The sequence below is a fragment of the Balaenoptera musculus genome, chromosome X, assembly GCF_009873245.2.
Source record: "Balaenoptera musculus isolate JJ_BM4_2016_0621 chromosome X, mBalMus1.pri.v3, whole genome shotgun sequence".
In the NCBI taxonomy this organism is placed as follows: domain Eukaryota; kingdom Metazoa; phylum Chordata; class Mammalia; order Artiodactyla; family Balaenopteridae; genus Balaenoptera; species Balaenoptera musculus.
In genome coordinates, this window is record NC_045806.1 from 764,443 (window position 1) to 781,901 (window position 17,459).

The window sequence follows — 17,459 nt, forward strand, 5'->3', positions numbered from 1 at the left end:
GGTCAGAGGTCCAACACTGCTGTCCCGGGGCTGAAATCCAGGTGTGAGCAGGGCTGGCTCCTTCCGGAGGCTCCAGGGGAGACTCTGTCTTCTTGCCTTTGCAGCTTCTAGAGGCGCCCACGTTCCTCAGTTCATGTGCCCACGTGACACCAACCTCTGCTTCTCTGACTCTGAACCTCCTGCTTCCTTCTTACACGTAAGGGCCCTTGTGCCCACCTGGAGAACTCAGGACACTCTCTCCATTTCCAGATTCTTTTTTTATGGCCATGCTGTGGCGGCTTGCGGGATCTTAGTTCCCTGACCGGGGATTGAACCCAGGCCCCCTGCAGTGAAAGCGCGGAGCCTTAACTACCGGACCGCCAGGGAAGTCCCCATCTCCAGATTCTTAATCACATCTGCAAAAGGTCTTTTGTCCTGTAAGGTAACATATTTGCAGTTGCCAGGGATTAGGACGTGGGCATCTTTGGGGACATTAGTCTGTCTACTACCCAGGGATTACGACGTGGACACCTTAGTGTGATAGATGATAGACTGAGAGACACAGACATGCAAATGTATATATGTACATATATGTACATATATACTCATGTACATTGATGACAGATTGATGATAGGTAAGTAGATAGATGATAGTGAGATAGATAGATGGTAGGTAGGTAGGTAGATAGATGATAGATAATTGATAGGAAGTCTCTCATGCTAGGTCAGGGCTTCTCAGCCTCAGCACTACTGACCTCTGGGGCTGGAGGACTCTCTGATGAGGGGCGTCCCGGGCCCTGTGGGGTGCGGAACAGCTTCCCTGGTCTCCACCTGCCACGTGCCAGGGGTTCCCCTCTCCCCATCCCCCCGCCCCCAGCCAGGACAGCCAAAGGGCTCCAGGCATCCCCAGGCTTCCCTTTGGAGGTGGGACCCTTATCCCTTCATCTCCCCTCACTGCTCCCTCCTTCCCGCCATCCAGGGCAGCTAGAGCTTCTAGCTCTTTTCCAGAGCGGACCTTGCCCAGCAGGAACTGTTCGTTTCAGAAATTTTACCTAAAAAAGGAAATACTCAGGCAGACCACACGGGGAGAAAAGGCCTGGGAGGCCACTCTGAGGTCGGAGGAGAAAGCCAAGCCTCACCGTGGCGCTTCTGCAGCAGCGACGGGGCTCCTGTGAGATTAGGATTTTATGGGAACAGAGACGGGTGGTCCCCGAAGATGGGTTCCCACAGCTCCCCGGGTCAATGACGTGAAAGAGCGTTTGCCCTTTGGGAGGACCGAAGAGGCACAGAGAGAGGGTAGGAGTCCGCGGTGCTCTCCCGCACTTCCTGGAAAACTGTGACAGGCTGTGCCCCCATGTTTTGACGGCTCCGAGACACTGGACCGCTCCGAGAGGGGTGACCCCGTGGGAAAGGCATGATGGCCGGGGTCGTGCTACCTCGGTGAACTGCGCGGGAAGGTTTTACCTTCTCTGGCCTTGCCCTTCACGGGGGCATAAACCTGGGCGGGGGGAGAAGATGGGCAGGCGAGACCTCCCCTCCCTTCTGGAGTCCAGATTGGAAACAAACTGCACGTGACTCCCGGGGGCCACGGGCATCTCCCGTGGATATGACACATCACCCTGCGTGCACCTTCCTCCCCACCGTCCGCCCTCTGCGCTCAAAGCCACAAACGGATACTGTGCTGTGCGTTTTTCTCCGTATCGGACATGCAGGGTGAGTCAGCAAGCGAGAGAAGCAAAGAGGAGGGAGGTTATAAAACGTGTGTGTGAATGGAGCTGAAAACGTCAGGGCTTCTGTTATTTCTTCTCTTCTGCCCACTCGCCCTGCATGTGGGAATGATTGTGGTGATCTGTGGACGTGGCACAAATCACCCTGAAGCTTACAGGCACCCATGAACAGCAGCTTGTCGTGTCTCCTGATTCAGAGGCTGGATGGGGCAGGTGTTGGCTGGGTCCATTGCCAACGGGAGGATGGATTGAGTGGGAATGTTCTAGAAGCTTCCCTCACACACCTGGCCTCTGGACTGAGTAGTAGCTGACAGCTTGACTGGTCCCTTCCCTGACCGGAAGAATTGACGGCATGGAATGTTCCACAAGGTCCGGTCACCTTCGCTATCTTTGATTGGCCAAAGCAAGCCACGGGCCAGCCCAGACTCAAGCGACAATGAACCCCCTTGGGAGCAGCTGTAAAGAATTCACACCCATCCAGATTTCTCCACAATAGCGATCTCTGTTTGCTCAGGTTCCACGTGATTTCCAAAAAAGACAGTTCATTGTTACATGAAGTCAAGATAAGATGGGTTCGCAGCAATGATAATGACCCACAGTGTCGGTTCCACCGGCCTTAAATGTCAAGCTTCTGCCGTACCGAATTGTGTCAGAACGTGCAGTGTGACACGACCTCTCACCTCTACTCCGGCACGGGTCTGTTTCTGAATCTGCCCAGCGCTGCTGGACATAATCTCAAAAAGGCACAGGGGGGGCAGCCGAACGCCATGAGCCGCGAGCTTTGCTATCAGATTCATCTCAGCGAAAGCGTGTCAGGGTTTACTGTGTACCGAGAACTATTACATAACAGGAGGATTTCCTCGCCCCAGCACAGAGCAGAGGCCTGGGAGCGATGGGCGTAGCACAGCAGCATTTTTTACAGCACAGAACCATGTGGGAGGCTCTTGGCTATCTCATTTGTTTGAGGAGAGATTTGAAGATGGGCAGCTGTGCTGATCTAGAACCTTGGAAACGGAGGGACTGGCTTCAGAGGCAGCGTGGGTGGAACTCGGGGGGCCTGCGTATCTGGATCTGGGAGAAGGATGCCTTGGTGGTTACGTTAACAGCCCGGGGACGGGCCAGCAGACACCATCGGTGTAGACCATGGGCCAGTGCACAGTGCTTACTTATATCACAGGCCAAAGAAAACTCACTTCTTAGTGGCATGGTGTGTCCTTGGCCAGAGAGTTACAACGCTGAGCGAAAGGGCCTGCCTCTGCTGAGTAATGTTGCCTTCATAAACAACTGAGTCTTGGAAGAGCTGCCATTTTTGTAGCCCATCCCAGCCTCCTGTCTTCCCCTGCTCCATCCCACCTACCCCCAAACCCAGCCTGGCTTCGCACAGAAGTACCAGGAAGGGGTGGAGGAGGTGACCAATGACACGGGCAAAAATGGGAGAACCAGAGCAGTTCTCCTGGACTTCTCCTAGAACGAGGAAATACAATTTGGCTGAGGAAAAGATCTTTATTTGTGATGTGATAAAGTCTCATAAGTGAAATTACAAGTTCAACACTAGCTAAGTGGAGGCCTAAATAAATGTAACGTGTTGACATAGTCGTGCAATGATGATGGGCTTAGTAGGGCTCCGTTGGTCTGTGTCTACACGTCCCGGGAGCATGGCGTCCACCCTGTTTCTGACACACAGAAAGTGTATAATCCTGAAAGCTGACAGAGGGACGAATGGAGGAACATATGGGTGGATGGATGGATGGATGGATGGGTGAATGATGAATGGACGGATGGGTGGGTAGAATCATGGAAGAATCATCCAGTCTGGGTTCTGGAAGATCCCTGAAAGATGTTATTGTGGGTTCAATTTCCCCCGAAATACATATTGAAGCTCTAACCCCCAGAACCTATGACTATGACCTTATTTGGAAATAGGGTCTTTGCAGATGATCGAGTTAAGATGAAATCTTTTGAGTAGGCCCTAATCCAATATGATTTGTGTCCTGCAGAAACGGGACCTTGGACATGCCAACAAACACACAAAGGGAGGAGCATGTAAAGACACAGGGAGAAGATGGCCATTTACAAGCCAAGAAACCCCTGAGGCGCCTAGAATTAGCAGAGAGGACGTTGAAGAGATTCACCCTCACGGCCCTGAAAAGGAACCCACCCTGCTGACACTTTGATTGTGCACTTCTGGCGTCCAGAACTGTCAAACAGTAAGCCCCCCTGCCAACCACCCCCCCACCCGCTTGCCGTCTGTGGTGCTTTGTTACGGTTGTACCAGGAAACTCATACAGATGTCACCCTAAGTCTGGGAGGGGCCACAAGCTTGTTATGGACAGAACATTCCATCTCGTATCCGAATGGCTGCAATGCACAGAAAGTCCACCTGTTCCCCCCACCCAGCGTGTCCTCTGACCACACAGAAAACCCATCTCTGTGTGAGCCCCGTTCAGATAACTGAGGATGGCCAACGCTACCTTGATTTCCAGGTTAAACGAGCCTCATTCTTTCATGAGCTCCTAGGCTTTTCGGTAGCCTGATCTCCTGGCAATGAGCCCTCAGATTCAAGATGGTGGGTGACCCTCCACAGAGCTCATTCACGTGGCTGAACAGTAATACGGGAAAGGGAATAAATCCATCACAGGGAGGGGGACAGAACAGGCAGGCACTAGCGGAGCACAGGGTTCTATAGGGTTCGGGACTAAGAAGGAGGATTGACTCTTACAGGGATGGAAACATCCAAGTGGGGGAAGGTGAAACTGTAGGGGAAGGAAGGGAAAAAAAAAATCTTTTTCCTCTATCCTTTTAGGTTCTGTTCCTAGGCCCCTGCAAATTAAACTGACAGAAGATAGGCTAAGAGGAAAGAAGAAAGCAGAAGTTACACATGCAGCATGCATACATGGAGAAACTCAATGATCAGTAACTCAAAGGGACGGTTAGAATCTGGGGTTTATATACCTAACTTAGCAGGTGATGGGGAGGTGGAGAAAGGACACTTAGGCGAAAACAAACGTCTTTTGAAAAGATAAGTGGGTTTTCAGGTGAACTAACAGGAGATCAGAAAATGTGGGATAATGTTTGTTTACACAGATATGAGTGATCTTTCCACCTCCTTCATGGCCATAAAATCCCCGGGAGAAGGGGCTGGGGGGTGGATTTTATTACCTTTTCCCTTCTGGGAGTAGATCCACCCTGAAGAGGAATTTATGGAGCCCTATTTCTCAGAAACTGCTGCTTTTGTTCTGATAGGGAAGCTCCAAGACATTTTTTTTTTTTTCCCCCTGCATTGGTTGAATTTCAAATGTCTTCAGGTTAAAATAATCTTGATAACAAAGTGGCCTATTTGGGGTGTGGCATATTCAAATCCCCTTCACAGGCCTGAGTCGAGGAGTCGCCAGGAAATTTGGGAGCCCCTTTGCCTGGAGGAGCCTGGGTAAGGCATAAGGCAGAAGCAGATGTTAGGAGAAGGATGGAGACCCAGCAAGACAGAAGAATCCACACCAGCTCCTGGACCCACCGACCCAGTGTCTTGGCCTGAAGTGGGGTTGACCAGCCAGCACAACTCACCTGGAACACCTGAAAAAGGGAATCAGCTGTTATTCTTCCCCAAAAAACCTGTATAAGCATAATCTTTTTTTTTAAAGTAAATTTATTTATTTTTTCTTTTTATTTTTGGCTGTGTTGAGTCTTCGTTGCTGCGCGTGGGCTTTCTCTAGTTGCAGCGAGCGGGGGCTACTCTTCGTTGCGGTGTGCAGGTTTCCCATTGCGGTGGCTTCTCTTGTTGCGGAGCACAGGCTCTAGGCGCGTGGGATTCAGTAGTTGTGGCACACGGGCTCAGTAGTTGTGGCGCACAGGCTTAGTTGCTCCGCGGCATGGGGGATCTTCCCGGACCAGGGCTCGAACCCGTGTCCCCTGCATTGGCAGGCGGATTCCCAACCACTGCGCCACCAGGGAAGCCCCTGTATAGGCATAACCTTTAGAGTTCTGGGTTAGCCAGGAGAAGAACTGGCAAAGAGAAAGAGGGGCTGCAGGTGTGGAGGGGTGACTGACAAAGTCCAGGACCTTTTCTCTGGGACGCTGTCTAGATTTGGGGTTCTAAGCCTTGCCTAGGATGCGGAGTAATTCTCCAGGGATGGTAACGCATCACCCCCAGTTTGCCAGAGACTGAAGGGTTAACGTCCAGGGCTCTGCAATCTGGGGTCACAATTTCCTTCTTAGTCCTTTCACCCCTCAGCCCAAAGACCAGACTACATCTCTGACCTATGGGCCCAAAAGGGTGTCCTGAGCACAGGGGTGTCATTGGGGCCGTGCCTGGCCTCGGGAGCCCTGAAGGCTCTTCCTAGGGCTCCAAATACCCCTGTGCTGACGCAGTTGTTCCAAGGAGGGGGCAAGGCCAGCACTTAATGTCCTGGGCATCACTGGCCCCATGGTCCATCTCTGTAGGACCTTTCCTGTGTTCCTAAAGGAATGGATCCTTTATAGGGCGATATTGGATGAACTAAAGAGTCTGAGAGGACCAGATCCCAGCCTGGGTCCTTGGAAAGGGATCTCTACCTTCTCAGGTGCAGATGCCTCTGAACAGGATTACGTTGTCCGTGAAAAGGAGTGAAGCCCTGACACAGGCTGCCACGTGGATGGACCTCGAACACAGGATGCTCAGTGAGAGAAGCGGACCCAGAAGGACACACAGTGTGTGATTCCGTTGACAGGAAACGTGCAGACCAGGCAAATCCACAGAGACAAGAAAGGAGATTCATGGTTGTCAGGGGCTGGGGGAGGGGGAGGGGGAATGACTTTTCATGGGGACCGGGTCTCCTTGGGGGGATGGGAAGGTTTGAGAGAGGTGATGTTTGCACAACACTGTGAAAGTCCTAAATGCTTCTGAGCTGTTTACTTTAAATGGTTAAAATGGTCAGTTTTATGTTATGTGCATTTTACACGAATAAAAACCTAAGAATATGGTGTTTTGGCTTTTTCTTTGATTTCTCCTTTCCCGGGTTCTTGGTCTAACTGTGTAACGGAACCAAACTCGGGTCCGCTCACCTGTGCGCAGTAAAGCCAATCTCCTTCACCCCTGTGGCGAAGGAAAGTGCAGCTTTATTGCAGGGCCCAGCAAGGAGAACAGGGCTGGTGCTCAAAAAACCCAAACTCCCCGAAGGGTTTCGGCAAAGCATTTTTAAAGGCAAAGTGCGGTAGGCGTGTCCCAGGATGTGTGATCAGCTCCTGCGCGATTCTCTGATTGACTGACGGTGAGGTACCAGGACGGGGTCACAGGGGTTAACGTCATCAGTCCTTAGGTGCCAGTAGGTCTGGGGTCTGCGTGCTCACGATCACAGAGATTTAATTTTATTTATTTTTTCTCTATGGATGGCTCACTGTCTACCACCTTCTACTGATGCACCCACCCTTTCCCCACCGTGTGGCCCTCTCTGCCATAAAGAGTTTCCGTTTACATAAGAACGTGTTTCTGTTCTGTTGGTGTGTTTGCCTATTCATAACCCTAATCTTGATATTCAGGAGGGTACTCCTCTATCTCTCCCCATTTTTTTCTTCTTCAAAATGTCTTAATCCTTTTTTCTGGGCTTCCCTTGTGGCGCAGTGGTTAAGAATCCGCCTGCCAATGCAGGGGACAGAGGTCTGAGCCCTGATCCGGGAAGATCGCAGCAACTAAGCCCGCGCGCCACAACTACTGAAGCCCGCGCGCCTAGACCCTGTGCTCCGCAACAAGAAAGAGAAGCCACCGCAAGGAGAAGCCCGCGTGCAGCAACAAAGACCCAACGCAGCCAAACATAAATAAATAAATTTATAAAAAAGAAAGTAGATGGTGGGTCCAGGAGCTGGGGGAGGGGGATGGGGAGTGAGTATTTAATGGGGACAGAGTCTCAGTTTGGGAAGATGAACAAGTTCTGGCGATGAACGGTGGGGATGGTTACACAAGGTGAATGTACTTAGTGCCCCTGAACTGTGCACCTAGAAATGGTTAAGATGGGAAATTTTATGTTGTGTGTTTTTATCACAATTAAAAATAAATTTTTACAAGTATACGTTCTCCCTCTGAAATATGAAAAGAGTTCTCTTTTAGAGGAAGGACCCAACGTTGGAAGGAAGCGCCAACAGTAGGAAAAGCCGGCAACCCTAAAGAATCTGACATTTGTAAAACAGCAGAAAAGTGACTTTATACGTCATGCCTTAGGTACAGTTGGCCCTTATTTGGCACTGAGCTTTGTGTGACATTAAGCCACTCTCAGCCATGGTGTCTTTCCACTCCCACTTTTCGTGGCTCCTGCTTCCCTTTTGCGGCAAACGTCTTTTGGGACTGGCCGCTGGGAGCTGGGCGGGGGTGCCTTTGTGGGTGTTTGTGGGATGCGTCGACTACTTTCCAGTCACAGCCGTGTCTAACTCTGTGGTCGCTAGCCAGCCCAGTGGTGTGTCGTCTATGAATATCCCTACCACCCACGGTCCTGACTCACCGGCCCATGATGCAAGTGGCCAGGGGTCAGTGGTCGCCACGCATCTCTGTGTCAGGGCGCACGCATCTCTGTGTCAGGGCGCACGCATCTCTGTGTCAGGGCGCACGCATCTCTGTGTCAGGGCACATGCACCAGGAGCACGTGTGAAGATGCAGAGCACCGAGCCCAAAGCCGGTCCGTGGAAAGATGCACCAGAGCCGTACCCAGCAGCCTGGCCATCAGAGCTTCAGACCGCGTTCCCGGATGCTGGGATATTTGGGAATCTGTCAGCGTTTCGAAATGTGTCCCCACTTGTGCTCCCTTGCTCTGTTCCAAATGCACGTTTGCTTTCCTGTCGCATGTTCACTGCTTGGACCTGCACCCCCCCCCCCCACCGCAAGTGAGCAGTTTGATGCTCTAAAATGCATGAAAATTAACATTCCTTTCCCCAGGAAATCACATCTTTTCTTCGCTGTTGTTTTCATCATTATGTGGGTCTTTCCTTCTCCCTGACGTGGCAGCCAACGCCCATAATATTCCTCTATCAGCATTAAGCAGGTTCCCAGCGGCTACAGAGACGTCTTGGCCCTTTGCCTTCTCGCCTACTTTATTAGCATTATAAGTGGGCATGAAAAAAAATAAAACCTATACGCCGGTCCTCCAAAAGATCAGGAGACACACTTCAGAATACATTTCAACTTTCGTGTATAGAAGTGATTGAAATTACAGACAAGATGCAAGAACTGTAAAATAAGCGTCGGCCTCCTGACACCGAAATTCTTTACCCTGAAAATGGATATTTTACCCCAAGAAACAGCCCTCCAGGGGATCGCTCCCCGAGGCTGACTTAGTGAAACCAGCTTTCGTAACCTTTGGAAGCACACGGAGAACTTAATCGAGGGGCTCAGAGAGGGCTTTCTGGAATCCCTGGGCGGCCCTGCAAACTTTTGCTCTCCTGGTTTGGAAAAGGTGGGAGGCTGTGTCCCTACTCCCCGCCCTCCCCACAACACACACACACACACACACACAGCCCTCCCCAGCTTGGTCCTGGGACTGTTTGCAAGGCCCGGTAGCTGCAAGCTCCTTCGAGCTCCTTGGAGCCGACGACCCAGGTGCACCTAAGCAGGTATGAAAACCATGAAACGCCGCGGTTATTAACCAGAGTTAAGCACCTAGAAAGGCTGCAGTAATTACCTTGGGATCAAGTGATCCCTTGATTCCTTAACGTGGGATTTCTAAAACCTCCCAGGGCAGTGCAATGATGCCCCGAGACTGGGGGAGAAAACTTGACCTTTGCATTTCCAGATTGTGCCTTAGATAGGATGGCAGGTGGAAAATGGGGGCAATTACACTGAACTTGCTGCTGATGTATTTCTGCCCCCTCACCCAAAACGCCTGCAGCCCTGGTACCCACATCCCTGTGGCTTCGGGTACTTGGGCTGCCAGCTCTCTTGCCCATTTCGTTTACATGGAAGCACCCCGGGTGGAAAACGCAATTAAGGTTGTGTACACTGCTTAGCTGGGTTCATCCAAAGAACCCAATGTGTGTGTCTGGCAAAGGGAGACACGGATTTTTCTGGTTTTGCCTCCTCCGATTATTATGTTTCTTTTTTAGTGGGCAAACAAAGCAGTCCCTGACATTCTCTGTCAATGCTTTGTCCGCATCTCGCAAGCGTTTCACTGTCCCCCAGGAAGGACCTTGAAATCCCACAGAGCAGCCCTCTCGGGGAACACAGTAGGTGGCTAGTAACCCACCACCGGGGATCACGAAACAACAGAGCGCATCTCTGCAGCCACGTCTAGGACACAGGAATCTCTCCTCCACTTTGGTTTCACAGAAAGAGAAACTCTGCAAAGAAGCTGGGCAGGAAATAGAGAATTCAGGAGAGGGGAAAGCTAATTTGGGATAAGCAGACATTCTCAAACAGTGAGGTGCGTCTGAATCACGCGGAGGGGAGGTCTGGGGAAAGTGCAGGTTCCGGGCGGCGCACCTGGCTGGGACCTGAGGCTCTGCGTCTTGAACCTGCCCCGTGGGATTGTGGTGCTCCTGGTCCCGGGGCCCCCCATCCCCGCCCTGGTCGTCCCCTGGAAGAGGGAGGTCATCAAAGGTTTACGGGATGGAGGGAAAGAAGGACTGAGGGCAGAGGGAGTGGTGGTCTCTGAATTCCGCTTAGACCTACGCACCTTGTGGAGAATACAGTTTTGTTTCCCACCCACGGCGGGTGTCGACAGCACCCCTACCCCAGGGCCCCCGAGGCTCTAGACCGAGGAGATTTTTCAAGCAGAGACTAACGCTGAGTTGCTGACACACAGCCCTCTCCCCGTGGAAAAGCTCCATCCCTCCCATCCTGGAAGTTGTCAGCAAGCCTCAGGGACTGTGGACAAGGGATGGAAATTTGGGGTGATTCTGGGGTCTCTGGGGTGATTGATAGAAATTTGGGATGATCCTGGGGGCAGTCTCTGAGCTGAGTGATAAAAATGTGGGGTGATTTTCAGGATCTTGAGGGATGAGGAATGGAAATGTAGGGTGAATGGGGGTCTCCGGGGTGAGGGATAGGCATTTGGGGTGAATGGGAGAACCCCTGGCGTGACTGATAGAAATGTGGGGTGAGCCTGAGGGTCTCTGGGGTGAGAGATGGACATTTGGGGTGAATGGGGGACCCCCTGGGGTGACTGATAGAATGTGGGGTGAGCCTGAGGGTCTCTGGGGTGAGAGATGGACATTTGGGGTGAATGGGGGAACCCCTGGGGTGACTGATAGAATGTGAGGTGGGCCTGAGGGTCTCTGGGGTGAGGGATGGCTATTTGAGGTGATGGGGCGGGGTCTCTGGAGTGAGCCCGGGCACCGTCAGAAATCAGGTAACCCTAAAGCTGCCTGTGTCCAGCAGACGCAGGTGCGAAAGTGCAAGAAGGCTGAAAATTTATCTTTGCTCCTTCTCCCGAGACAAGATTCAAAAACAAGAAACACAAGAGGAAGACAACCACTAACACGCATCACAGCCCAGTGATAAAACCGAGGCCGCGGGAGTGTGAGCTGGGGGCGGGGCGCAGCCGAAGGGCACCGAGCGAAGGGCCACGCGGACCCCCAAACACAGCCGCGCGCCTCTCAGAGCTTCGCACTCCTGAGGGGTGCGGGATGCTCTCTCCACTGTGAACCCCTCCCCCGTCACCCCGCAATCTCTCGTGCATCTGACCTCTGCCCACGGGTTACCTGCTTTTCCAGGAACACAAGCTCCGCTCAGACAACAGCCCTGGGGGCTGGGAGGGAGTTTCCGAAACTGCAGCAACAATGGAGATAAGCCCGGGAGATAAGCAGGCTATTCTCCTATTTAAATTAAAAAAACAAAAAGCCCAAAACTGTTACTGAGCCGGTTCTGCAGCCCCCCTGCAGGTGAGTAGTGCCTGGTGCGGAGGAAGAAATGCAAATGGAAGAAGGAGGCCTCCTCGGTCGGGCCCGGTGGTCCCTCCCGGGCTCCAAATGTGGGCGAGAGCGTCCCTCCGCGCCCTCAGGTTGTCACGTAGCAGCCCCTTGCGGCGTGGTGTCTGGCCGAGGTTGGAAACCCGAAAACGGAACGGCCGACGATTTCTCTCCTGGGTTGCATCACAGGGCATCCCCGGGAAGAATAGTTTCTGCATTCGAGAGAGCATCTGGGGGCCTCTGAGAAACCCAGCGGTCCAGCATGACCCCTGCGCCCAGTGGTACCTCTCCCACGAGGGAGGGACACATCCCAATCCCACCCTGCTTACCCCGAGCCATCCACGACGCGCACCACCCCTGCTTCGCCGAAGGTGGGTTTCTGAGCCCTGCGATGAGGGAGGCCCCCTTCACTGCCCGCAGCCCGCCCGGACCGGGTTTGCAGAGAGCGCTACTGACCCCTAGTGACCAAAACTTCCCAATCACGGCACAAACCCCAGGACGGGATGCCACCCTGCTCCCGGGCAGGCAGCTTAACAACATTTACCATTTCCTGGGGCCAAGACTACCCTAAATATGGTGCCCCTCCTGAAGGTGTGGCCCAGAGCGCCTGCCCCCCATCTTCACCCTGAACCCCTGAGCCCTCCGTCCACAGGGACCGGGGTCTACCCATGGCGGGGTGAGTATCGTCAGAAACAGACCGATTCCCAACAGAAACCCACTTCTCAGCGCCCCCGTGAAGACTTCGGGGTTGAATAATTAAGGGGTGACATGTAAGTATTTCAAAAGATGCAACCCCCCCAAAAAAACCCCTATATTTTCACTGATCCCCAAACTAGAGAGACCTGTCCAATGAGGGGAGGGCAGCAACGAGACAAGTGGGCAAGAAGGATTCAGGGGGGTCGCCCTGGGGTCTGAGCTGTACACCCTTGCATGGAGGGGTGCAGAGGGAACACCGGACGTAAAGGTCAGCAGCGTCCTTCCACTGGAACTCTGAGACGCATCCGTACCTGAATTTGTCTCTTCTTTTAAGGACGCTGGTCCAGTCGGATGAAGGACCCACCCTAGGGACCTCATCGCAACTCACTACATCTGCAAAAACCCTATTTCCCAGTGCTGTCAAAGTCACAGGTACCAGGAGTCAGATTTCAGTATATCTTTGGGGGGACAGTTAAACCCACACCAGGGGGCATTGGCCAGAGCAGCTCTGACCACCCACCCAGCCACCAAAGCACCCAGGTGCTTCCTGCACCTCTGACTCAGCAAATCCTGAGCTACAAGGAAGACCTTTGCACTCAGGTCCTGCTGGGCGGAACTTGGGAGGGCCGACCTGTGCTGAAAGCTCTCTACCTTGCCGGGCTAGCTTCGTGTCCTGGGGGTTGTGCTTTCACTGGGAAGTTTCGGTCACTAGGGGTCAGTAGCGCTCTCCGCAAACCCGGTGCAGGGGCGCTGGCTCAAAAGTGAAACTGAAGCTTGAATTGGGCACCGCGGTCGGGGGTGGGAGTGGTGAGGGAGTCCGAGTTGTGAGCCTGGGGGGGCACTGCGCCCTGTCCGAGCCGTCCCCCAGGAGCGACCCCTCCAGGGGACCCGGAGTGATGGGCCAGCACCAGACTAAGTCCTGCCTCTCGGGACGCTGGAGAGAAATGTAGCTCAAAGGCAGGACCTGAGAGTAAGGAGGTCACGTTTTCCATCAGGCATCCTGGAGGGTGTGGGTCCCAGTTGGTTTTGTTTCGGGATTTCTGACTGTGTGTCCAGCGCGTTCTCCTAACGGGCTGGGCAGCGGATGCTGTCCTCTGGGTCCTGCCCTGTCTTCGGTCCAAACTATGCGCTACGTGATTTTGACTCTGTCTTGCTGTGTTGGTCGATGTATTTTCTTGTCCTTTTAATCTCTGCTGAGGCTTCTCAGTTCTTTCTGTAAACTAGGGCAGAAGGCTGGGAAGAAGAGTCTTACGTTTTTAAGAACGGGTCTTGCTCACGTCTACCGACCTTAAACTTTATATATATATATTTTTTTTTCAGATTATTTTCCATTATAGGTTATTGCAAGATATGAATAGTTCTCTGTGCTATATGGTAATTCCTTGTTTTTATATATTTTATATAAGATATTGAGTAGAGTTCCCCGTGCTATACAGTAGGTCCTGTCGTTTATCTATTTTATGTACAGTGGTGTGTACCTGTTAATCCCAAACTCCTAATTTATCCCTCCCCTCCCTTTCCCCTTTGGTACCCATAAGTTTGTTTTCTATGTCTGGGTGTGTGTTTCTGTTTTGTAAATAAGTTCCTTTGTATCATTTTTTTTAGATTCCGCGTATAAGTGCTATCATATGATATTTGTCTGTGTCTTACTTACTTCACTTAGTATGATCATCTCTAGGTCCATCCGTGTCACTGCCAATGGCATAGTTGCATTCTTTTTTACGGCTGAGGAATATTCCCTTGTATATACGTACCGCATCTTCTTTATCCATTTGTCTCTCAGTGGACATTGAGGTTGCTTCTGAGGGTGGGTCTTTAATCCAGTATAAGCGGTGTCGTTATAAGAAGAGAAGACACAGAGACACTCAGAGGAGAAGCCATGTGACGACGGAGCAGCGACGTGCTCCCAGGACGCTCGTCAGCTGATCTTCAAGGTGCAGGAGGTGCTCTGGGGGCTTGCTGGCCGCTGGGCTGAGGAGCAGGTGTAGCAGCAAAGGCCCACCATGCTCCGTGGAGTGAGGGCAGCAGGAAGGGATTCTGTGTGCTCTGTGGAATCTGACGTGTTGTGTGTCTCGGGTGCATCTTCCAGGGGGAGGGAGAAGCTTCTCCTTGCTTCAGCACACCTGGGAAGAGGCCAAGGCACGGAAGAATCTTGGTTGAGAGGTAAACAGGGGCCGGAGATGCAAGTGAGGCCCCGGGGATCTGAGGCACCAGGGTTCTTCCAGTGCATTGGTCCTGGCAGAATCCTCCTTTGCCTTGCTGGTCAGGGCGGGGTGGAAGTTTCCAGAACACCTTAATCAGTGTCACCTTTGCATCCGTCATCTAGAAAGCCAAGGAGATGGTGGACACCATGCTCATTCCTTCAGGGAAAACCTCAGGGACTCAGCCTACGATTTTATTTCTTCTCCGATCAAGTCTCACCTTCCAGGTAGAACCCAAGTTTACATGAGGAGACACGTAAAGTTGTCTGCCCATTCCTGAAGCCAGGTTAGTGATGGGTGCGGAGACTTCCTCTCTCTGCTCCTGGGGCGGCCCGATTTACCTCCATAAGGAAAAACAGTTGCAAAAGTTTAAGGTCCACACACACCCCAATGTTCATTGCAGCACTATTTACAATAGCCAAGACATGGAAACAACCCATAGACAGAGGAGTGGATAAAGAAGATGTGGTACATATATACAATGGAATATTACTCAGCCATGAAAAAGAATGAAATAATGCCATTTGCAGCAACAAGGATGGACCTAGAGATGATCATACTAAGTGAAGCAGGTCAGACAGAGGAAGATCAATATCATATGATATCACTTACAGGTGGAATCTAAACTATAACATGAACGAATTTATTTACAAAACAGAAACAGATCCACAGACATGGAAAAGAAACTCATGGTTAGCAAAGGGGAAAGGGTGGGAGAGGGATAAATTAGGAGTTTGGGATTAACATACACACACTACTGTATATAAAATAGATAACCAACAAGGACCTACTGCAGAGCACAGGGAACTCTACTCAATATTCTGTAATAATCTAAATGGGAAAAGAATTTGAAAAAGAATAGCTACGTGTATAACAGAATCACTTTGCTGTACACCTGAAACTAACACAACTTTGTAAATCAACTAGACTCCAATAAATTAAAAACACAAGACAAGGATGTCTGTTCTTGACACTTACACTCAACATTCTGCTGGAGGTGCTAGTCAGGCCAATTAGGCAAGAGTTTTATTAAAATTAAAAAAAAATTAAAAATATAAAATGTATTAAAATTGTATTACTTTTAATATATGTGTAAGTCTGTCCTACAGCCCCCTTCTCCCACATCTTCTGTTGTAGCTCCTCTCTGAAGTACCTAGATAATAGTATTTGATGCACGTTCCCTGAGTTCTTTTGCAGATGTGAAAACGCCCCTGCGAAATGGTGGATGTTAATTACTTGATGACCATGAGCACAGAGCCCCAGGCCTCCTGGAGCCTAAGGACTGACAACGTTGACCCTTGTGACCGCCCTGCGACGTCACCATCAGCCGGTCAGACAGCTGTGCCTAAGCTGATCACAGACCCTGCGACACCCCTCCCTCACCTGGCTTTTAAAAGTGCTTTGCCAGAACCCTTCGGGGAGCTCAAGGCTTTTCAAGGCATGAGCCACCTCGTCTCCTTGTGTGACCTTGTTTGGCCTCAGTGTGCGTCAGGCACGTGAACTTGCCTTAACATATGCAATAACCAACAAGGACCTACTGTACAGCACAGGGAACTATACTCAAAATTTTGTAGTAACCGGTAAGGGAAAAGAATCTGAAAAAGAATATATATATATATACATAATATATATATGTAATAACTGAATCACTTTGCTGTACACCCAAAACTAACACAACATTGTAAACCAACTATACTTCAATAAAAAAAAATCTTTTTAAAACATGCAGATCAGAAAAGAGAAGTAAAACTGTATGTATCTGCAGACGGCTATTATATATAGAACATCTTAAGGAATCCACTAAAAAATTCTTCGAACTAATAAACAGATTCAGCTTGGCTGCGGGATATGAGATGCACACGCAAACACACATGTGCAATGGGCCATCCAAAAATGAAATTAAGAAAACAAGCCCGTTTACAATAGCATCCAAAAGAACAAAACACATCCGTTTTTACTGATGAGTAATTTTACCCATAAGTAAATAAATAACATCAGTTTAACCAAAGAGTGCAAGATTTAGACACTGAAAGCTACAAAGCTTTGCTGAAAGGGATGAGAAGACCCAAATAAACAGAAAGACATCCTGTGTTCACTCAGAAGCCTTAATCTTCTTAAGACACCGACACGTCTGAAGTCTTCCGCGTGGTCTTCAGATTCAATGCAATCCCTTCAAAAAGCCCAGGTGCCTTTTTTTGCAGAAATTGACAAGCTGATCCTAAAATTCACACAGAAATGCGAGGGATCCAGAAGAGCCAAAATATTCTCGACAACAAAGAGGAAGGGGTGAGGGCTCACGCTTCCTTGGAGCGAGTGATGGCTGCTGGGTCCCCAGCCTTGGTGTCTTGTCCCTGGGCCCTGGGGTGTTTCCAACCCACCCATCCTGATGCCCTGGTCCGGAGGGCTGGAGCTGTTGGGAACAGTTTAACCTTTCCTCCTCCTTTGTGAGTTCCTGGAAGGCTGGGGTGTGCCCATGCAGGTCCACATTCAGTTCTCAGAACGTGACCTATGACAAAGGTTACACTTACCCTTTAATAAAGGGTAAAATGTATTGTGTCGGAAAAAAAACAAAACACCCAAGCCCCAAACAGAGAAAGCGGAAATGAGAACACACAGTGCATTGTGCTAAAGTGACAGTCTGATGGTGAGAAGCCCTGTGAAGTTGGTGGTCGCCGGAGAGGACGCTGGCGCCCACGCCCCTGCGCCACCCTGCATGCTCTCCCCAGGCTGTCCCAGAAGGACCCTTACAAGACACCCAAGACCAGGCAGCGTCTCCTTTACTCTCCTTCCCCTTGTCCACACCCTGGTGGGAACTCTGAGCGAGTCTGAAAAAGATGAACAGATGAACTTACTGGCAAAGCAGAAACAGGGACACAGACGTAGAGAACAGATGTATGCATACCACGGGGGAAAGGTGGGTGGTGGGATGAATTGGGAGATTGGGATGGACACCTATACACTACTATGTATAAAATAGATAACTAATGAGGACCTA